We start from the raw sequence: 7,031 nt of genomic DNA, 5'->3' as shown, positions 1-7,031 counted from the left end.
CAATAGATGAATGGATAAAAAAAATGTGGCATTTATACACAATGGAGTATTACTCTGCATTAAGAAATGACAAAATCATAGAATTTGGAGGGAAATGGATGGCATTAGAGCAGATTATGCTAAGTGAAGCTAGTCAATCTTTAAAAAATAAATACCAAATGACCCCTTTGATATAAGGGGAGTAAACAAGGACAGGGTAGGGACGAAAGTTTGAGAAGAAGATTTACATTAAACAGGGATGAGAGGTGGGAGGGAAAGGGAGTGAGAAGGGAAACCGCATGGAAATGGAAGGCGATCCTCAGGGTTATACAAAATGACATATAAGAGGAAAGGAGGGGTAAGACAAGATAATACAAATCGAAGAAATGATTTACAGTAGAAGGGGTAGAGAGAGAAAAGGGGAGGGGAGGGGAGGGGAGGGGGGATAGTAGAGAATAGGACAGACAGCAGAATGCATCAGACACTAGAAAGGCAATTTGTCAATCAATGGAAGGGTAACTGATGTGATACAGCAATCTGTATACGGGGTAAAATTGGGAGTTCATAACCCACTTGAATCAAACTGTGAAATATGATGTATTAAGAACTATGTAATGTTTTGAACGACCAACAATAAAAAAAAAAAGAAGGTAAATTAAGAACCAGTATGCATCAATCTTATCTTTCAAAAACAAAGGAGAAGATTAGGATTGTGGCTCAATGGTAAAATGCATGCCTCGCATGTGTGAGGCACTTGGTTCAATTTTCAGCAACACATAGAATAAATAAAGGTTCATTGACAACTAAAAAAAATATTAAAAAAGAAAAACCAAGGAGAAATTGAAATGTTCTGATAGAAACCAAAAGTGAGAAAATTTATTGCTAGCAGCTAGAAGAAGACTTGCCCTACAAGAAACACATATTTTCAGGCTGAAAAGAAAAATCTCTTAGAGTTTAATTAATTATGATACACACAAATAAATAAAGGTCACCGGTAAATATGAATATACAGGTAAATCTAAAAGAAAGTACAAGTGTGCTTTAATTTGTATTTCTCTCCTATGATATTTAAAAGCAAATACTTAATGTGATATTTATAAAATAGACTCAACGTATAACAACATAACTTGCATGGTTCTATTGACACTAGTAAGGAGTAAAAAGGTCAAAGTCTTTCTGTGTACTATTTAAATTAATAAAAATCTATTGTTTAAAATTATATAATAATAATCCCCAAGTCAACCACAGAAACAAAAATTTTAAGTATTGTAGTAAAATAAATAAGAAGAGATTTAAAGTATTGTACAATCTACTTAATACACAGTCAGTAATGAAAAAGATAAAAAATAACAAAGTATGTAGAAAAAATGGCAAAATAGCAGACACAAATTCTACATTGTCAGTAAATGCACCAATACAAATGTTGTAAACAAATCAGTAAAATAGACTGAGTGGAGGGGAAAACACATTTGGCTCAAAATGATAAATAGGTTTAAGTAATAAAAAAATGGAAAGGATATACTATGCAAAGTGACCCCAGAGAGAGATGACATGGCTTTATTAATTTCAAGCAAATAAAACTGTTATTGGACATACAAGGATATGTTATACTGATAAAAGTGTCAACAAACCAATCATAGTCATAGTTGAATGCAGGTTAGCATTTTCAGATTCAAGATATCTTATTTCTGACACTATTATTTGCCCATATCCAAGTTTTGTTTTTAAAGCCTTATCGTGAATTTTGACACCAAGACATATTCTAATTATGCTTTATTTGATTCCTCTGTTTTTTTCCACATGAATCATGTCATAAGAAGATTCTAGATGAAAATAAGCTATACCTTTTATTTGAAAAGAGTAAAAGGGATGATTAAATGGAAAAGAAACAATGCATGATATGCCAACCCTTGACATAACCCCAGGTAATTAATTTGATAAGATCAAACATATGTGATTGCCATTTTTGGAAATAAGATATTTTAAAATGTGCAAATTTGTATGCTTCAATATTAACAAGAAAGAGTAGGTATATAAATACTATTCCCAGAGAATATTTGTATATCCTAGAGTTACATATACACATCACTTGTAGAATGTCCACTCAAGTTTTGCATGATTTGTGTGTGTCTCTTCCCCAACTAATCTTTAAAGTAATGGGCCATGTCTTATATATTTTTAAATTCCAAAATACAGAGCAAAATAACAACATCAAAGATGTTAAATAAATCATTAAATAAATACATTAAAATTCCCATTCCCTTTACTGTTCAGCAGAATTTACCAGCATCATCTCACATAATATCTTCTTTACCTTCTTTCATGTTCTCAGACATACTTCGATTTACTTTCACCTCAAGGTTTCTACCAATATTCTTCTTTTTGTCCTTCACTGAATATTTTTTATTTCTTTAACTTATATTCATTATTTAAATTGTCTTTTATTTCTTCATAGGTACTTATCCTTACCATTCTTCCAACATTAATAATATATATTTTATTAATATATGTGTGTGTGTGTGTGTGTGTGTGTGTGTATGCACGCACGCATGTGTGCATGCATGAGATAAACAGTACAGGAGAATTTACTTTTATTTATTATTAAAACTATTTAATCAAACATTTCACTGGAAAAAAGAAACTTCCTTAATTTTTATCTATTTAAAATATAATTTAAGTATCATGAACTGAGATGAGAAAAGGATGATATAAAAATATATCATATGGTTTTAGAAAGAAAGCAAATAATATAACAAATTTTAACTTCCAAAGCTTTTATGTTATGCTTATCTGCATAAGTGCATGACATATATATGTATGTACTCAGAAAAACACAATCAAGTGATAGTATAAAAGCTTAATATTGGTCTGGGATTGTGGCTCAGTGGTACAGTGCTCACCTAGCACGTGTGAGGCCCTGGGTTTAATCCTCAGCACCATGTAAAAATAAATAAATAAAATGAAGGTATTGTGTCCAACTACAACTAAAAAAATATATATATATTTTAAAAAGCTTAATATTGAAGATTCCAGCGGTGCGGGCCTGGAGTGCAGGCCCAACGGTGCTGCAGACGCTAGCTCCATTCTGCTTCTGTCCATGTCCCTCCCTGGGCCAGGCGGGCACACCTGTCTTTCTCTTCCCTCATGGCGCTGCTCCAATGCCCGACGGTGTCCACTGATTTGGAGAATATTGACATAGGCGTTAATTCTAAAGCCAAGAGTCATGTGACTATCAGGCGTGGGGTTTTAAAAGAAAATGGAAATAGAGTTACAACCAAAGCAGCACAAGTAGTGAAGGTAACAACCATAAGGCAAAATGTACATTAGAGGCTGATTTTGTATAGACCTGAGGGACAACATGTACTGTCTTGCTCTATCCTGTATTTTCCTTGTAGAAAACTCAAAACACCAAAGTATCAGTTCAGCCCACCAAAGCAACAAATGTCAACAAACAACTGAAACCCACTGCTTCTGTGAAACCAGTACAGATGGAAATGTTGGCTCCAAAGAGTCCTTCTCCCACAACTGAGGATGTCTCCATGAAGGAAGAGAACCTCTTCCAAGCTTTCTCTGATGCCTTGCTCTGCAAAATTGAGGACATTGATAATGAGGATTGGGAGAACCCTCAGCTCTGCAGTGACTATGTTAAAGATATCTACCAGTATCTAAGACTGCTTGAGGTTTTGCAATCCATAAACCTACATTTCTTGGATGGAAGAGATATAAATGGACGTATGGGTGCCATCCCGATGGACTGGCTGGTTCAAGTCCACTCCAAGTTTAGGCTTCTGCAGGAAACTCTGTACATGTGCATTGCTGTCATGGATCGAGTTTTACAGGTTCAGCCAGTCTCCCGTAAGAAACTTCAGTTGGTTGAGATTACAGCTCTGCTCTTGCCTTCCAAGTATGAGGAGATGTTTTCTCCAAATATAGAAGACTTCGTCTACATCACAGACGATGCTTATACCAGTTCTCAAATCTGAGAAATGGAAACTCTAATTTTGAAAGAACTGAAGTTTGAATTGAGTCAACCCTTGCCACTTCACTTTTTAAGGCGAGCATCAAAAGCTGGGGAAGTTGATGTTGAACAGCATACATTAGCCAAATATTTGATGGAGCTGACTCTCATTGATTATGACATGGTGCATTATCACCCTTCTAAGGTAGCTGCGGCTGCTTCCTGCTTGTCTCAGAAGGTTCTAGGCCAAGGAAAATGGAACTTAAAGCAGCAGTATTACATAGGATACACAGAGAATGAAGTACTGGAAGTCATGCAGCACATGGCCAAAAATGTGGTGAAAGTAAATGAAAACTTAACTAAATTCATTGCCATCAAGAATAAGTATGCCAGCAGCAAACTCCTGAAGATCAGCACGATCCCTCAGCTGAACTCCAAAACCATCAAATACCTCGCCTCCCCTCTGATGGAGAGGTCCTAGGCTGCCGCACCTTCATCCATGCACTTTTTGCTACTGGTGTGAAACTCTTGATTTTGTACATAGTCCTCTGGTCTATTTTAAGAAATCTCTTCTCACACAAATTTTCTAAACGTATATTGAGGAAAAATAAAGCTATTGATTTTTCTTAAAAAAAAAGTTTAATATTCATTTAATACCCTATATCATTCAGTAATATGGAATAATAGCAAAGTATTATTGATTCCTATTAATATGTAATGTGCATTAATATTTTATAAATAATAATGTCTCTCTAGAACTTCTAGTAGGTTGTCAGTTTTCCATTAATTTGAACCACTGAGAAAAAGGAATTTATGTGTCAAGGTTATAAGATGCTAAAAGATGACATCTAATTATCTTGTAGTTGAATAGAGAATTTGAGAAAGAGCATGATATGGGACTAATGGACCAGCAAAAATGCAAAGCACCATTCAGCAGTAAAGTAATTGGGCAGAACAGTGGAAGAGACCACAGTAAATGATTACTTCATTAATTTTAAAATAAAAGGGCAAGATAAGGTGGTCACTATCATAGAGTAATTAAGGTAAAACAAGTTAATCAGCACATTTTAAATGTAAAGTTGTCAGCTAATCATCCAATGATTATCAATTTTTGAATATTACAAGAGAAAGCAATTTATTCTCACTTTATCAATCAAACCATGTAATCATATGTTTCACTGAATTAAAAAACCTCTCAATTTATTTTTATCTTTTCTTAATATAATTTAACAACCATGCCTTGAGAGGCAAACTATAAAAAGATTGTAATTTTTATTTCACCTGCATATACATCAGAAAAATGACTTTCTTATCAAAATAACATTAAATGTCAACGTTTTTCAAGCATGGCCACACTGACATGGTAATTATTGATGTAAACCACAGATATATTTATATCCTTAATCTTCTTTTACAAAAGAGTTTTGCTAGTAGAAATCTTAAAAATCAATTATGTCATATGGTATCATATTAACATGTAGTTTATATGTAGATTTCTAAATCTGAAATCTAAAGGAAAATCACTTTTTCTAGCAGAGCAGCGCCACAAGAAGCATTACCATAAGTTCTTCAAGGAGAACATAGAAATCTTAATAAATCAAGCAGTCTGAAGCAGATTTAAAAAAAAAAAAAGAACTGTGTGGCAGTAGAATAGCAGGGAGAGAGTTTACCAAAAAAAAAAAAAAAAAATCCAAGAAATTATCTGAGAGCTGGGAGCTAAATATCTTCCAGAGCAACCATAGGGCTGGTAGCTGTTTGAATTTCAGTTATTGGGAATGGAAAGTCCTCATTGATTTCTTGGGATATCCAACAGCAATCCCAGAAAAGCTACATTTTAGTATTTGGGCTCAACTCTCCCTAAACTAAAGGCTAATAGACACATATCCCAACAAAGCTTAAAAGCAAACCTCCAAGGATAAAAGTGAACCAAAGTAAATTAACTGCTTGCCACAACAAACCTCAATTTTCTTTCAAGGAAGTTAACAATATCCAGATACACAACAGCAGGAAAGCATCCAAGGTCCAAGAAGCAGTAAAATCTAATGAATACCCAGGAGAAAAATTAGTCAATGGAAAGAGATCCAGAAATAACAGTTAGAGATATTGAAACACCTCACAACAATGCAGACCGTGTAAAGAAAAGCATGAATCTAATGTGCAGAGAAATGGAAGTATAAAATGAAACCCATGAGAAATATGATATCTAAAATTAGTAGGATGGGATTATGAGAGTTTGATTACTGTAGGATAATGGATAAATGAATTTAAACACATGAGTAGAAATTGGTTATCTCTCAAAAACAGAGGGAAAAAGCAGAAGAAAAAAGAAAGTAGAACTGCAATGATTTATAAAGAATACTTTGGCTCAAAGATACATGTCTCTGAAGACCAGAAAGCAATGGAAGGTGGTGGTTTTGAAAAAAAATGATGGTTGAAAACTTTTAAATTTAATGAAAATTACAAGCCCATATATTCAATGTTACAAATTACAATAATAATCATAAAGGAAACCATACAAAAATGTTAGAATGCATTATAGAGTTAATAGCTCTAAAAGTATACTATAGATTTTTAAAAAATAGCACACAGGAAAGCAGGTGCATATTGGAGTACATGTGTGTAAAGTTCTTTGCTGCACGGGAAGTGGTCTGATAGCATCTAAATGTACAATGCAATGAGTTAATGATAAAGTTTGCTTTTTTAAAAACAAACATTAAAAAATATATAAAAGCATACATAAAACATGAATACAAAAATATAACAAGATGTATAGCAAAAATTATGGAAATAATTTGGAAACTTCTAAAGTAAATAATTTATTCAAAAGTTGGAAGAGAGGAAAAGAGGAACACTAAACAAAAGGGATATATAAAATCCAAATAAATTGTAGTCTCTAACCCAAATGTACCAACAATAATACAACATATAATGGTATAAACATTTGAATTAAACAATAAAAATATACAAATTTCTCTCCTCCTCCTCCTCCTCCTCCTTCTTCTTCTTTCCTGTCCTGGAGATTGAATCCAGGGCTTCCTCACACAATCCATGCTAGGGCATTGCCGCCCTGCCTCTGAGCTACATCCAGAGTCCT

The 7,031-nt window shown here is 33.7% G+C and overlaps 1 pseudogene; it reads left to right on the top strand.

Moving 5' to 3' along the window:
* The first annotated feature begins 3,123 nt into the window (after positions 1-3,123).
* Positions 3,124-4,418, top strand: LOC113179820 (G2/mitotic-specific cyclin-B2-like; annotated as a pseudogene).
* The last annotated feature ends 2,613 nt before the right edge of the window (positions 4,419-7,031 follow it).

The sequence above is a fragment of the Urocitellus parryii genome, chromosome 7 (assembly GCF_045843805.1).
Source record: "Urocitellus parryii isolate mUroPar1 chromosome 7, mUroPar1.hap1, whole genome shotgun sequence".
Classification (NCBI taxonomy): Eukaryota; Metazoa; Chordata; class Mammalia; order Rodentia; family Sciuridae; genus Urocitellus; species Urocitellus parryii.
This window is presented reverse-complemented; position numbering and strand designations above follow the sequence as displayed.